The sequence below is a fragment of the Argiope bruennichi genome, chromosome 11, assembly GCF_947563725.1.
Source record: "Argiope bruennichi chromosome 11, qqArgBrue1.1, whole genome shotgun sequence".
Taxonomy (NCBI): domain Eukaryota; kingdom Metazoa; phylum Arthropoda; class Arachnida; order Araneae; family Araneidae; genus Argiope; species Argiope bruennichi.
Window position 1 is genome coordinate 16,496,728 of NC_079161.1, and position 17,343 is coordinate 16,514,070.

Here is a 17,343-nt window from a genome sequence, read left to right on the forward strand (position 1 = left end):
TCACCTCTCCAGTTAAGGGTTAAGCAACAACATTAAGCTAAGCGTTCCACGTTATTTGGTTTTATTATTTGGAATTTTTTTTATTGTTATATTCATTTAAAGAATTTGGAAACTGATTAAATTCCAACTTTTAAGAGTATTAAAATTATTTTGTAAAACCCCGGAAAGAATAATGTTTGTAACATTTTATTTTACAAAATGGTCAGACATGAGTACAACGAGTAGTAATGCCTTCAAATGCTCTGATTTATGCAAGAGTGTCAAAATTTCTTCAAATACTTATTTTTCAACTAATTAAAAGTAAAGTAACTAACAATTTGCAATTTTGAGTTTCCATTCCTTCTTTTACCGCATTATACTTCCGAATTTCAAAAATTGCAATAAAAGCATGAACTTCAAAGAGATAATTATTTTCCCATGTCTTGATAAAATTAATTCTGAAATCATGTTTTTACAATTAGACCATCATTTTTTGAGAAATAACATTTGTGATTTTCTTTTTCGCACATTAGAGAATCTGGTTTCAAATGACAGATTAATAACAGATATTAATTTATAAACGTCGACAAATTCGTTTAATACAGTTTAATCTTAACGATATTATACAGACTTAACAAACAAATACAAATAAAGTTTAAATATTAAAACATAATACTAGTCTTGACATACATTGAAGCATTAATACTAGTTGATATTCTGATCTGTAGGCTGAAGTAAAGGTCACAATCTTTTGTAATCCATGATGATATTTGCAAGTGTTCTCAAATTATTTTCTAAGTATCTTCCATTGAAATGCTCTAGAAGTCAATCATCAATAACAAAGCAAGCATTTGAATCAAATTATGGCTTTATGGAATAATTCTTCTCCCTGAATTATTAAATTCGCCAGCAACGCTTGCAGCGCCCTCTTTCTCCATAGAAGGAAACATTTTTCTGCTGGGTCTCGTGATTGAATTCAATATTTCAGATACCGGAAATTTGTGATGGACGAGGAGGAAGATGTGGCATTGTTTTATCAGCCGGAAATATTTCGTTTCGTTGCTCTTTAATATCTTAAATATCAGAATTGAAAAGTGTATAAAACTGATACATCCATCCCAGATTTTAGATCATAGTGATCAATTTATAAGTTTTGAGGATTAATTAATTCATGGAGTAAATTTCATGCTGGAGAAATAAGTAGTGAAATTGATAAATATTCTTATTTCAGTTTGAAGCTTTATCTATATGAAATATAATTTATTTATTTCATATAGACATAGAAATGTATTCGAGGCAATTTAAAATATCAATGTAATATGAAATTAAAATAACTTGAGTATAAAAATTTTGATTATATTTTTAAATATTTCAATAGAATTATTATTAAATTACTTTTAACCTGGATTTTATACTATGCGTTAAAGCCCTCTTAACCATAAATACAATGCCATTGTTACGAAATTTCCCGGGGTTCGTTTGGATAGTGGAAGTTATATGGTGTGAAGAACGCTCAATCACCAGGCGGCAGTAGAAAATAAGACAACGACGTTTATTTACACGAAGACACACTGGACCGCACAAAGACGACAGCTATATACAGCACAGAAGGCAATTATTTTCAAGCCGAGACGTGCACACAGCAGCATACAAAACTCTACTACAGACAGTAGCACACAGCTTAGTTCAGCGCTAGCTTCACTCCGTCGCTGCTCCGCTTATCTCTGGAAGGCCAGTTCTTTTTCGTAGGTTCCGACTACTCTCTCTGGAAGACTCGTACTTCCCCGTCGATCCCGACGACTCTCGACTACTACTTAATACACCGTCACTCCCCAGCAGCTGCAGCTCCTTTTATAGGTCTCAGGAGGCGGGGCTAGAAGCCTCTCAACCAATCAGGAACGTTCGAGGCTTATCTCCGTTCCTACTGGACGGATCGGGAAAATTCCCGTCCAAATTCGTCGCCAAGCTCTGGGACCCCCCATGGAACCAACTGTTCTGGAAAGCGGCATCACAGATTCGTAACAGTATTGATGAAATTTTTTTGCACATTTGTATATATTTGAAAGATGTACAAAAGATGTACTTTGTATGAGATTCTGAATTGCCAAGAATATCGTCATGAGATCATAACAGTTGTTAGCTACATGTTGACAACAGTCAGTTAATTAGGCTGAGAAATAAGCTATAGTTAGTTATGGTTGAGAAATAAACTATATATTAATTAAAAAATAGCTCTCGTAATTTTGATTTATTTTCTTAACAATTGCTTTTACTTCTTAGAGTGTTAATGTTAGTTTTCGAAAGGGGGAAAAAAACTCTATATATAGTCCGCAAATTTTTTCCAATTCAAATCATTTTAGAGTTAAAGATACAAGGCGATGGAAACATAACAAATATTAAAAAAAGATTAATATTTGTATATTATAAAAACTTACATATATAAGTTGCAATCTATGAAAATTTTGCTTCTTAAAGTAAATCTTCAAGTAGCGAAGCTGCCTACTGTTTATATTTCCAATTTCAATTACTCTTCCAGCAATGTTTAAAAGTGATCCCTTATAGTAGGGATCACTTTTAACATGAACTACTAACAACAAACTTAAAACATGAACAGACTAACAACAAACAGAATTATATTCGCTATTTCTTATGCTTCTTTTGAGTTCCATAGAACTAAAACTGTTGAAAGAAGTATCGATAATTGTATTTTCCAGAAGGTCTTCTAACTCGGACATCGAAAATCGTCAAAAGTGCATTTTGTTTTTTAGCAACTATTGTTGCAAAAATTACAAACCACCAGTGAAAAATTTATTGGGGAAAATTATTAATCTCATTAGTTATAGGAAATGACGGAAATTCATGAAAGTAAATGACATTTAAGTTTCGGATTTATGGACTTCAACGTGTTTCTTTATACAGGAAGTCGGAAGTTTCTTTATATGACATGGAACAGTGGTTCCAGAACGATACAGAGCAACACATTATATCCTTTGCAAAAAAGATTGTTTCTCTCACAATTAGTTAAAAAATGCAGGAATTGATGAAGACGTTAAGGAATCCACCGAATGAACTCCCAAAATATCATTTAGTGAGGGACTAAAGACTATCGAAACCGCTCTTCATTATTTTGCACAAGGTCCGTCGGCAATAGGCTTAGTGACCCTCTGCATTTCTTAAAAAAGTATCCAGATTTTGCAAAGTTGGCTAATGAATGATAGAAAGCTTAATTCATGATAGAAAGCTTTACGCCTTTATAAGCATATTTTTGAGGTCTATCTTATCAGATAAATTAATGTGCAGTGTGCACCGTACTTTACCTTTGTTTAAGGGTATTTGGGCTGCTTATTCAGTGTCGTGTTCTCAAACAAATAATACATAAAATTTTATTACAGCATAACCTAAGTGAATAATCAAACTTATTTGTTTCTAATCCCTATCCTAATAACCAGACCTCTTTAGAAATTCGAAAACCTACCGGTCCACATCAGAAAAAGTTTTCGAGTCTGCTCTTTTCTTCCCTAATGCTGCTCTATTTTGGAACAGCATTTTAAAAGCTTTTTGATATTGTCGAAGCGATTACTTAAGCGATTCCCCCCAAAAATATTAATTTATTTATCCTTGTTTAAAAGTGGTGCACTAAAAATTTCTTTGAAATATCCTATAATAATTAATTAATATAACTTCATAATAATAATTATGAATAATATAATTAATAAAACTATGATAATACGTTAATAAAATATGTATTTCCTTTTGGACACACTTGATTTCTGTCAACTATTGATCAGACATATGAACCACTTCTTAATGAGCTCAAGACAAGGCGATTCTAATTAAAATGTTCCTACTTGAATCTATGTTGAGCCCATTCTGGTTGATGTATTTCAGTCAAACATTATTTATTCGTTATATGGGTCAACAACTGCGTTATATAAGCCACAATGAAAACAGCAAAATAAAAGTTTAACTTTTGTCCCCCCAGATGGCAGTTTTCATGTCGAATTGTCTTAATGCGAATTAATATAATTTTAAAATGTATTGTGGTTTCAATACAACGCCCATGATGTGCGAAATCTGGATTTAGAGCTGGAAAGCACATTGTTTTTGTTTTTTAACTTTTTTCTGGCTAGAAGTGATGTTGACAACGCTCAGCCTTAGAATATTCTTTGATCATATGAGGCGCTTTCTAGACGGAAAAATAAATACTAATATCTGATGCATATTAAGTGCATTATTTCTTAACATTGTTTATGAAAAAACTTTGCATTTTTATTATATTATTATGAGGCTTTGTTTTATTTTTTATTTTATTCTTGATTTCTTTCATCAAGGGCCTAAAAAGTGGTCGTTCCGGTCGCTTATTAGGTGCATTATTTCTTAACATTGGTCATGAACAGATTTTGCATTCAAATTATATTATCACGAGGCTGTGATTTATGGCTTATTTCATTCTCGGTCGCTTTCCTAAAGGGCCTAAAAAGTTGTGCATGTTTGAGGTTCGAACTCACAACATTAGGGTTCATAGATAAAAGTGCACACTCATTTCCGGAGGTTGTAATCTGGCTTATGAAGTTACCACCACAATACTCCCCCACCAGTGAGTCGGTGGAGTTTATCGCGCCAGGCGTTATGGCGAGCGACGAACGTTGTTATCGCTCCAAGCGTTATGACAGACGTCGCCGAGCGTGTGTGAGTGGTTGCTACCGGTAGATGGAGCCACGACAGCTGAACGAAGGATGCCAATTGAGCGTCTCTTGTTTTTTCAGTAGCGCCAACTAGGGCCCAGAATACGACTTAACTACTTCATGCGTCACATTCTCTTGCACAACCCCTTTTATAGGGGTGCACATTCACACTTCTCACAGACAGAACACAAAAGAAGAACAACCGTGTCTGAACCGGGACTCGAACTCGGGACACCAAGATCACGGAGCCGGATGGAACAATGGTTGCATAACGATAGTGAGAAACACATTACGTTCTTTGAAAAAATGATTGCTGTTTTCACAATTAATGAAAAAATGCCAAAAAATGGATGAAGGGTTGAGGACTCCAAAGTACAAGCCCCAAAAATATCACGCAGTGAGGGACTAAAGACTGTCGAAACCACCCTTCAGCATTTTAAACAAGTTGCGTCAAATGGACTTAGTGCCCTTTCGTCGCTCCCATGCAGACAACAGGACATTATGCATTTCTTAAAAAAAGTGGCAAGTTTTTGATTAGTCGCCCAGTTACTTTTCCTTATAAACAGCTTTATGCCTTCGTAAAGCATATTTCTGAAGCCTGTCTTATTAGATAAATTACGTAAACTGTGTATTGATTGATTTTCTTTTAGTTAAGACTCTGTCTTTTTACCGTACCTTTCCTTTGTTTAAGAGTGTTTCGGCAATTCATCCACTGTAGCATTCTCAAGGAAATAAAACATACAATATTTTCCACTTTAGGTATTTTCTAAGGGCCACCTCTCTTCCCACTGTAGAAAGAAGTTCGGGCGTAACATGCAATTTCTAACGGCCGTTCTCAGTTTAACTGATACAGCTTCTTAAAAACTTCCTGATATCGCATCAACCATCAGCACCAAACAAAAATATTAAATTTACTTATAAGATATTTTATTAGTCAAAAAGTGGTGCGCTAAAAATGGCTTTGAAATTTCTAATTATAATAATCAATTAATGTAATTGTATAATAATAACAATTAATAACATAATTATTAAAGCTATTATAATTCGTTGATAAAATAAGCGGTTTTTTTTCTGTTCACATGTATCTTCTATCAACTATTGATCAGACGGTTGAGACGCTTCTGAATGTGCTTAAGACTTTTATACAATGTAATTTTAATTAAAGTGACCCTACTTAAATCTATCTAAAACACATTCTGGTTGATATTCTTCAACAAAATATTATTCATCCGTTATATTGGTCAACTACTGCAATATATAAGTCGCATTATGAAATCTGCAAAATAGTTCACATTTTGTCCCCTAGATGACGACTTTTATGCAATAACGGTAGCTGATTATGTATATTAGCATATTTAAATTTTATCTGGTTACAAAACAAGATCCGTGTTGTGTGAAATCTGGACAATGGAGACCTGGAAACCACACTGATATTTCTTACATGCTTCTGACCAGAATAGATGATGCCTTGGAACATTTTTGACCAGATGAGGACGCTCCCTAGACGGAAAAGAGAATATTCATGTCAGTCGATTATTAAGTGCATTATTTCTAAACACTGTCCATGAACAGACTTTGCATTCTAATTTTAATAGTGTGAGGCAGTGATTTATTGCTTATATTATTCTTGGTCTCTTTCGTCAAGGGCCTTAGAAGTCTCGTTGAATTGTCCAGTACTGCGATTTTCATGTTATTCCTGCTTTACAATTATGTTACTGGACTGCAAACCACAAGATCCCAGGTTCTATCCTACGCGCAACACAATTCGCCAAATTGGTGACCTCGGACAATGAACCTTCAACCTTCGCACAGCTGTTGTGGCGCCATCTACCCACAACCAAAGTCATCAGACTAACTTGATGCAGCAAAACCAAACTCGTCACTCACTTGACGCAGCAACCACTCACCCACACCCACTCGCTACTCAACTGGGTACAGGACCATTAGACAACAGCTAAAAAAGTACAACACCACTCAACAGCCATATCGTTCGTCTCACTTCCGACTCACTGGAGGGAGAGTCTGTGGTGAATAGCATATAAGCCAGTTAACAGCTCTTCTGCGCGAATAGTTGTTTTGGTATAATGGTTTTGTTACTGGACGGCGATCCATAAGGTCCCAGGTTCTATCCTCGCGCATTCACAATTCGCCAAAGATGCAACAAACTATAGCACCCGACCAATGAAACTTTTGCTTCCATTTTGAAAAGTATCGAAAATTTCTAAACAATTTAAGTGAATGGCCTCCTCAATCTGTAGACTTGAAATCTTGTGATTTTTGTTATCTGGTTTCCTGAAAAATCGTATCTATGGTGAAACCATACGGAATCTGCCTGAACTGAAAGCTAGAATGTCGTACGATTTTGCTGTAATTCATCAAGAAGCATTTCACATTAAAAATATTATAGTGTTCTTTAAGCATATGATTTACACAAATAGAACCCACCTAAATCAAATTATAAGAATAAATAAAGATTCGGTTTCAAATCTGTGATATTTGTTCTTTATACATTATCTTTACACCTGGTGGTCGAAATCTGAATTATTTTTTATTGCAGTTATCTTTACCCGTGTAATTCTAAATAATATGCATATCAGTTTTTCTCATAATATTTTAATAAAAATAGTCGCAACGTAAGTCTCAGAACAGTCACTTCAATTATAACTTCCATATATTTTCAAAATTAACATGATAACGAACAATTCTGTAAAAGAGATTTTTTTTTTAATTTAAAAGTAGATTCTCACTAACTATTTTTAATATTCAATTCGAAAACCTTAATCAATTAGCAACATTGAAATATTAGTAATTCATTTCATTTCACGAAGAAATATTCTGGTGGTTTCGCTTCGGCACATAGACGAAAAGCATAGTTATATGAACACTGTGCGCCTTTTAGAGAAACCTCAGAACAGCGTCTTTTGAACTGAAAAAAATAAAATTTAGGCTAATTAAGAAAAAAAGAATTAATTTATTAAATGTAATATGACGGACTAAATGATTGCTGAATATGACGAATAAATGAATATGACGAATGGACTAAATGATTGCTTAATTAATTGAAATGATGAAGTAATGATAGTATCACTTTATTAAATAGATTCATTAGAAAAATGAAAAAACACAATCTTATCCCCTGAATCCCAAACGCTACTTCTTGAATTCTTGTTTTATTTGTTTTCCTCCTTTTTTTTTCACTTTATGCAAACACTAATTTTAATGCAATGACAAATTCTTACAACTCGATGCATGTTCAGAAAACTAGACGTTACTTGACTCCAAAAGAAAATTAATGCAAGAATCTCGTAAAGTCTGGACAACTCGGCCATACCCTGTCAGGGCGAAAAAACCCCAAACACAGATCTGTTCAAGATATCGCATTAATTTGTCTCGCGTCACGAACCCACTCCTAAACAAAGTGTCTGGCACCAGTGCGATCTCAGTCGTAGAGACTACCTGTAGCTTTGGCCAAGGATAGCCGTTTACTTAAAGGCTTTGCTTAACTCGATGTAATAAATTGTGCGTACTGTATTGTTCAGAGCTGTTTTAAAGTTTGTAGGTATTGCATAATTCGATTGCAGTTAAAAGAAAACTGAACTTGTCTGTGGAGCAAAAATTAATGGCATTAAAGGGACTAGATATGGGAGAAAGTGTCACTGCAGTGACTAAAGACTTGAGAGTCAGCAAAAGTACGACTGGAGATTGGAAAAAAAAGAGGAAATAGAATAGTCAGCCGTTATCCTACCTTCATTCCACAAATGATGATGGTTACGGTCTTATCCAGAACTTAAAAGAAATTAGCCAACTGGATGTTGTTGGCCGGGGCACCTGGAACGAATTAGAATCCTTAACATTAGTTCGTTAAAACTACTTGATCACGAAGGAAATGAGTTCGTTGAACATGATGGTGCAAAAAATGTAAACTTACTCGATTTCTTCAAAAAAAATTCCTGGATGTGCAGAAGCTGATGAAAATGACGCCGAACCAGAACGATACCAGCCCTTTGAAAAAATTATCGCTGTTCTGACAAGTAATGAAAAAAATACCAGAAATGAATGAAGACTTTGAGTATTCCATCATAAAATCTCCTAAAATATCACATAGTGAGGGTGGAAAGACTGTCGAAACCACACTTCAGCATTTTAAACAACAAATGCGTAGGCAAGGACTTAGTTTTCCTTCTTTGCTCTCGTGCAGACAGTAGGACATTATGCATTTCTTCAAAAAAGTGACCATTGTTTGCAAAGTCCGCTAATTACTTTTCATCATAGACAGTTTTATAACTTAATATAAAGCATATTTCTGAGATCTGTTTTATCAGATATATTACTGTACACTGTGTACTGATTGATTTTCATTAAGTTAAGATTATATTTCTTTACAACGTACTTTCCTTTGATTAAGGACATTTCGACAATTCATTCTCTGCTGCATTCTGAAGCAAATAATTTATACAATATACTGCTTTGTACGAAAACAATCACCCTTATTCTTTTTAAATCCCATTCCCGACAGCCACGGATTTCTAGAAATTCGACCACCCTTCCTACCCTCCACAATAGGAGGAAGTTAAAAAGAGAGATATACACTTCTCATCTTCCCTTAAACAACTTTTTAAGAATTGCATGATAAAGAAGCAATCGAGATGAACACATAAATTTAATACATTTATAAGATATGCCATTATTTAAATAGTGGTGCCCTAAGAATTGCTTTGAAATATTCATAATAATAATATAATTTTATAATAATAATTATTAATAATATAATTAATAAAACCATTATACTACGCTCATAAAATAAACATTTTCTCTGGACAGACCAACCTTTTACCAACTATTGATCAGAAACTCGAGACACTTCTTAATGACCTTAAGACTTTTAGACAGAGCAATTCCAGTTAAAATAACCCTATTTAAATCAATGTAAAAAAATTCTGTTTGATGTATTTCAATCAAACTTTGTTGCCGACTTTCATGCAATGTTGAAAGGTCATTATGCAAAGTAGTATAATTTCAGAATTTATTGTAGTTATAATACAAGGCCCGTGTTGTGCAAAATCGGAATTCATTAAGACAAGGAAACCACATTGATATTTCTTACATGTTTCTGGCTAGAACAGATGTTAACAATGCTTAGTCTTGGAATATTTTTGTGGTCACATGAGGCGTTCCTTAGACGTGGAAGTGAATACTCATTACGATCGCTTATTAGGTGCATTATTTCTTAACATTGTTCATAAAAAGATTTATACTCTGACTATATTATTATGAGGCTGTGATTTATAGCTTATTTTATTTTTGATTTATTTCCTCAAGGGCCCAATACGTGTTCGTTAGGGTGGCCGTCAATACGAATTTCAAGTCATTCCTGCATTATAAGAGCGCTAAAGGTTAGAAATTATTGATTGCATGCAAAATGACGCAACACACTATAATTCTTGACAAATGAAATTTTGTGCCTACTTTGGAAAGTATCGGATATTTCTAAACATCTTGAAGTGAAGGCCTTGTCAATCTCTAGACTTGAATCCTTGGTAATTTTTTTTATCGTGTTTCCTGTAAAATCGTGTCTGTGCGCGACCTCCGAGAGACAAGACCTGCTGGCTCTACCAATCGCTCCTGCATGAGTCATCGCTGCTGGTCGATCGAGAAGCCAGTTAACAATAGTCACTCTGCACGTTTTCTGCGCGAAGTGAACGACGGCTGGTGTTTATAAGCCTTCATTTTTTTTCTATTTTTATATTTATTTCTTGATCCAAGATGGTGCTATATTGAAATGGATGAGATGCAAAAGCAAGTTTAGAATACAAATTATTGAAGGTAAGTGCATTTCTTTTATAATCCTCAATATAAACTTAAAGTGTTATTGAATCTGTTACTGTTAAGGCTATTTGTGAAGGCTGTACTAAGGAAATTTTAATGGCTGTTATTGCTTTCAGCATTTACTTTAGGTGACATTAAGTTTTTCTGTTTTGCTGATGATCCTTATCAAGAAATAGTTTAAAATAGTTTCCACTATAAATATGTCCGAGTTTCCAACATCTGTAATAGATATTTGTTGAAGTCTCCAGAAGTATTTGGACTGAATTTTGATTTAAATTCGGATTGCTGTTAGAATCTGTCATTCAAGAATTTCTTCTGTTAAATATTCTGTCATTAAAATGCGCTTTCAATCGTCTTCTATTAACCTAATACGTTTGTCATCAGATATTGCCGGATTTATTTACATCAAATCAAATTGTCATGAGAAGAGTGCTGTTAAGACAATTAATGTTTTATGAAACGGTAGCAACTTTATTCAAAACTATATTGTTTCTTACATATTATGTCATTATTAAAAATCTGAAAAAAATTACTATTATAGTGTGTGTGTTGCGATTTTTGAATAAACTGCCCGGTTTTAAATATAATATTATTTTTAATCTACACATACACAACTACACTACAAAATTTACAAATACACATATACAATTAGGTTAAAGTAAACAGTATGGTGGAGGGATTCCACCGTTTCCAACCGAAAGCATTCGGCGTTAGCGCAAGGGTTGCGCATATCAAAAAGTCAACCTCAGGATGCAGGTCTCCTGTTCAACTGCTTGTCTGTAAACGCCACAAGGGGCTTCTGTAAAACGCCACAAGGGGGCGCTTTCTGCTGAAGAGAAAAAGAGGTGCTACACTATTCTTATTTGTAAAAAAAGTTAACATGCATTTACTTAGAGTGTCTGTATTTTTGGTAGTTACTGGTTTACATAATATCTACATATCTGAAAAATGAATCCGTACTGTACATTTTTGAAAAATTAATTTAAAATAGAATTATATAATCGGATGAATTCCTTGAAAGATTTTCAGGCATAATGGAATTGTAAAATGACTATAAGAAAGAAAGAAAAAAATGGTTGTATACTTTTTTTGCTTCAAGATATGATAGAATAACACATTGAATCGTTTTTTAAAAATAAAGCGATTTTATTTTAATTTATATCTTTAGATTCTTGTAACTACCATATGACATTTAATTTTCAGAAGAAGGAATATTTCTATGATATGTTTTCTTTCATATTTAGATGTGCTTTAAGACCAGAAACAAACTAAACTTATTCAAGAATAAAATTATTGATGCTGCTGTACAACTCGTTTATTTCTTGCAAAATTCAACTTCTACGGAGATAAAATCAATGCTTTCTATAACGCTTTTCACTAAACTTGTACAGTCTCAGGAAAAAAAAGAACCACCCTGTTTTATCCTGGCATCATTCATCGTGCAATGATAAGAAAGAAATTAAGAGGCACTTAAAGATTCTTTTAGTTAAAAATCTCATTAGGGGGCGTCTGTATATCGAAATAAGAACAAATTTGAAAATTTCCATTAGCTATTCTGGGAAACCAATTTTGAATCGTTTAGTTCGATTCGTTTTGAAATTATGAACTAACAACATTTTTACTTTTTAATGTTAAAATTACATTTCGAACTTTTTTTCATATCCTACAAATAATACAGTTACTGACTGTGACTCCTTTTTGTTACAAAAATATAAAGTTTACATTTTTTACGCACATTCTTATCACTGAAAGCCAATTTTTAATAAGCAAAAAAATTCCAAAATCGAAGTTTAAAAATTTTAAATGAAAAATCATTTAAATTTGGATATAAATCGAAAGACAAAACCATTCTATGGAAACGCAAATTTTCAGTTTGCATGTTTCCTACTAATAGTTTTTTCGTTACATTAAGTTCTATGTTGATAATAATGCATTTTTTTTTCTACCATGATGTATTTACGGGCGCATTCATATATTTGAAAATTTCCACAGTTCTTATTTGGTAGTCGACAATTTTATTTATCAGTAGCATTTAAAAGCTTCTGATCGTTCATTCTTTGAAATAAATATAAATTTTCAGCTTGTTGTAAATAAGAATATAAAAAAGAATTAGTCGTCAGCAAAAAATATGAGATCAAAGTTACAAGAATATGTTTTGCATTGCCATTATCTTTCATTAATGGTGGTTACTTTTGAATACAGGGGATAATCTCTGTCCCTATGAATCTGAAATTTTTACTCTTCATTTCTTACAAGATCACTTATAGAATATAAAAAAATTTCTGCAAAATGAAAACTTATTTTGTAATAAATAATTTGTAGGATTTAACTATTTCATTTTACGAACATTCTGACGAATTATTTTTTTCAATAAAAACAATTGCATAACGAACTCAATATTTGGTAACAAGAAAAAGACCTTTTGTGCTTGTTATTATTTAATTTGTTTAAATGTTCAATGTTTTTTATACAAATTTCATATGATTCATCTGCCGTAATTATACTTATTGTAATATTGGGGGGGGGGGATCCTAGCACAGCCCACCACTTGGCGTCTTTTTGAATTCTCACAGAGTGGCGATAAAGTCGCCAATGTGGCAATCTAGACGGATTTTTTTTATTTATTTTTAATTTATTTATTTTATATTTTATTTATTTCATTTTATTTATTTTTATTTATTTATTATTTTATTTTATTATTATTTATTTATTATTTTATTTTATTATTATTTATTTATTATTTTATTTTATTTATTTTTATTTATTTATTATTTCATTTTATTAATAAATAATCAACCTAGACGGATTTTTTTAAATTTTATTTAATTATTTAATTATATTTTATTTATTTATTATATTTATTTTTTATTATATTTATTATTATTTCTGGCCAAGTACCGTTTTTTTAATTGAAAAATAATAATATCAAATATTCAATTAGTAGTCAGCTTGGCGAGATTTCAAATAAGTCGCCAAAAGGTATAATATTGTATACAATCCCAAATGGAATTTTTTAATAAAAAAATGCAAATACCAAGATATTTTTTATAATGTTATTAGTGTTAATATTTTGGCTGCAAAATATAACTTTCATTTACTTCCTACACTTGTTAAAACTAAAAATTTCAAATAATATCAATCAGTCCCAATGTTGATTGGCATTTAATTTTACCACTATTTTTAAGATACGCATATTAATGAGACGTTAGTGAATGAAATGCTCTAAATTTCTTGCATGCTCTTAAGTTTGTGCTATTCTTGCTTATTTATGATAGAACTATTATATACCGGTAAAAATACAAAAATAAGCAAAAGGAATAAAAATCAGTTAAATATTTTTTCTCTGCAATAATAATTTCAACACTAAAATCAATATTACTTTTAAACATTAAAAAATACATTTCATTTTATTTCTTTTGCTCACACAATATAATTTCCCATTTTTGGGGCTTTCATTGATGTGACAACACAGGGTCTTCATTTAATTTCAGAGCCTGATTTAAATAAAGCTTAAATAGTGGAATTGAAATAAAACTTTGAATACTCCTGGATATTTCTTTTCGGAAAAGAATCAACATTCTAGTTAAAATGTTGAATGTAAATATTGCTACAAACCTGTAATTTTGCTTCCCAGCACGAGCAGTGCCATCATAAGAAAGATCGTTTTACAGTCACCCGTATTGGCTGCTGCCGAATGCCGAGCCAGTGGTCCCAGAGCTTGGCAATATTCGCGATGAAATGGATAATGCTCGAAACTTCGAGAATTTTGTCGATTCGTCCATTAGGAACCGAGATACGCTTGATTGGTCTAGAAGCTACTAGCCCCGCCTGCCGGGAACTATAAAAGACCGGCACTCTCAAGCTGTGTGTGTGTCGTCGTGAATTGTAGTCGGAGTCGCCGACAAGTAACGAGTCTTCGAGAGGATAGCGAAGAAATAGCGGAGTGCCACCGTTGAGTGGATCGAGGGCTGAGCTGAGCTGTGTGCCGAATACTGTTGTCTACTGTGGAAGCAGCGTCGTAACTTGTGTGTAGTAATCAGTTGTGAGAAGTAGTGAGTCGGCAGCTAAAGTGAGGAGACAGTTCAGCCCTTAGAGAGACTGTAGAGCGAAGCTCCGAGGATCCCCTTTCCTGGTGGATTCTGTGCTGTGGACGATTACTACTTGTGGGCTACTGTCTTCTGCAGAGTGTTGATGTGTGCTTTCCTGTGTTCGTCTCGGCTGTAAATAGTTGTCTTCCGTGTACTCGGTGTCTTTGTATTAGTGTCTTCGTGTAAATAAACATCTCTGTTTTCCTACTGAGGCCTGCTGATTGTGTTCTCACACCATACACCACTATCCACAAGAACCTGGCAGTGAGGTGGAAATCCGTTACAATATTAAATCATGGATGAAGCACCAATCGATTTTCACATGTAAATTGCAACTTTACGGATGCTTTTAAAGTGTCACAAAAATATGAAATACTATTATCGATGTCTAGAGTATATCTAAAGCTTACACTTCTAAAATATTGGAACTTCAAAAAATATGAATGAATATACTTTCTCTAATATTCTTAATTTATTAATAATAATTTACATAACATGGAATAAAACAAAAAATAATAAGACAAGTTTTTTTAAATGAGAATATGAGTATAAGAAAGGATAACAAGTTTTCTTTAGAAGCTATTCATAATTATTCTAAAATTAACTAAGATAATGTATATTTATTACAATAATATCTTTAATGTTTAATGTGTCCACAAGAAATTTAATTTAAATATTTTTGCTTTCTTGTTTATCATGGTCATATTTTAATCTCTCTTTACAGAAAATTGAAAAGGAGAAAGTCACAAATTAAAGAAGATACAGATATAACAGATAAATAGACAGACAATTATCATCATTACTTAATCGAAATAAAAATAATTGCGAGTTCTTCAAAAATTCTACATTTCTTTCTGTTCAATTTAAAAGTGATATTGTTTTAATCGATATAGAGAAATCATTCATTCCACCTCCTGATTCTCACTTCTAAACTAGCACATGCTCCTATCTTTCAGGACAGTTGTTAAAATATTTCGAATTATTATTTTCGAACAAAAGCATCTTCCACTTTAGCTATTCCCCAGAGATTATTCAAATGTGGCAGCAAGACTCAGTACGTCTGTTACGCCTCCTACCGGCCAGGACAGAAATCTCTTCTTATCTGAGTATTTTTGCCTCAAAATCTACTGCTGGCTGCTCTTCTGAGCTACAGGCAATAATTCAAGAAACCAAAAGTTTGCGACGAAAGTGAAACAAGATGTGAAATTCCTTTATCAGTTCGAAATATTTTGTTTTGTTGCTATTTGATGTCATAAATTTCCAAGATGGAAAGAACATAAAACTGATGTATCTCTTCCAGAATTGCGGTTATAAGGGTGCATTAAGGAAACGTTTCGGGTTATTTCGTGAATTATACTACTTACGTTTTACCTATAAAAATATTGTTTTTTAAAGTAAATAATTGCTTTGGCGATCTAACATGAAGTTTGAAAAATGGATAAAATCCTAGATGGGCCCACCTCTTGGCGACTTATTTGAAATTTCGCCAAGGTGACTACTAATTGAATATTTGTTATTATTATTTTTCAATTAAAAAACGATACTTGAAGGCCAGAAATAATAATAAATAAAATAAAATAAATATAATATAAATATAAATATAATATAATAATAATATAAAAATAAATATAATAAATAAATAATGATAAAATAATAAATAAATAATGATAAAATAATAAATAAATAATAATAATAAGTAAAAAAAATAAATGAAATAAATATAATAAAAAAATAAAATAAAAAAATAAAAAATCCATCTATGTTGCCACATTGGCCACGTTATCGTGACTCGTTTGGCGCGAATTCAAAAAGACGCCAAGAGGTGGACTGTGCTAGGATCCACCCGAAAAATGCATCGAATAGTTGATTTGCTTATATTTTGTATAATTTTCTTTAAATGTTTTGTTCCCCATTAATTTTACTACATTGTAAAATTGTATGCAAAGTAATTGTCCTTTTTTATCTATTAATTTTAATGAATTTTATCTAATAAATGTTTTATCTATGCTGTTTCTTTGAACAAAAACAAAATCACTTTTATAATTTTTTTTTGCTTGTTTGGAGTGGATTGAATGCAAACCGATCTTTTAAAAATAAATTTAATTTTTTTCGTTGTTTTCTATCTAAAGATGAGTAAGTGACCGCTAGTTGACGATATAACTTTCCTCCCTTCAATTTAAGGGAGGATTGTATCTAAGTGCATGAGTTTGTAATATTTTTTTTTTTTTTAAATCTCTGAGACATTGAGGGCGCTGCGACTTGTAGGTGGATTGCATAATGACGTAGCAAGCGTAGTCAATACGACTTTCTTAATAGAAATATCGTTATTAAAGAGAGATTTTGTTAATTTTTTCAACAATTTGCATCAACATCAAGGCACATAAAGGCATTACTTTTATAGCTGAAAAAGGATATATATGACATGTATATTATTATTTTTATTTTTGAAAAATTATTCATTCCAAATATTTATCAAGCCTTTCGGTTTTTAATTGAAGCAGTTTGTCTTTTTATGTAGAATGCGTCAAGAAACCTGCCTGTAGCAATAGTTCCTCTTCCAGATAATTTCTGAATACCTCTTATCTAAGAAATACCACGACACACACTCACAAGCACGCACAGTTACTCTGGAAATATCATCAACAAGCGCCAAAACTTGAATCTTGATCAACTGTAAACATCCAGTTAACTCGCAGTCCACCCAAAATGCATATACAGTGTAGTGATTGGATTTTGAAGCGTTAAGAAAATAAACGTTCATAGAT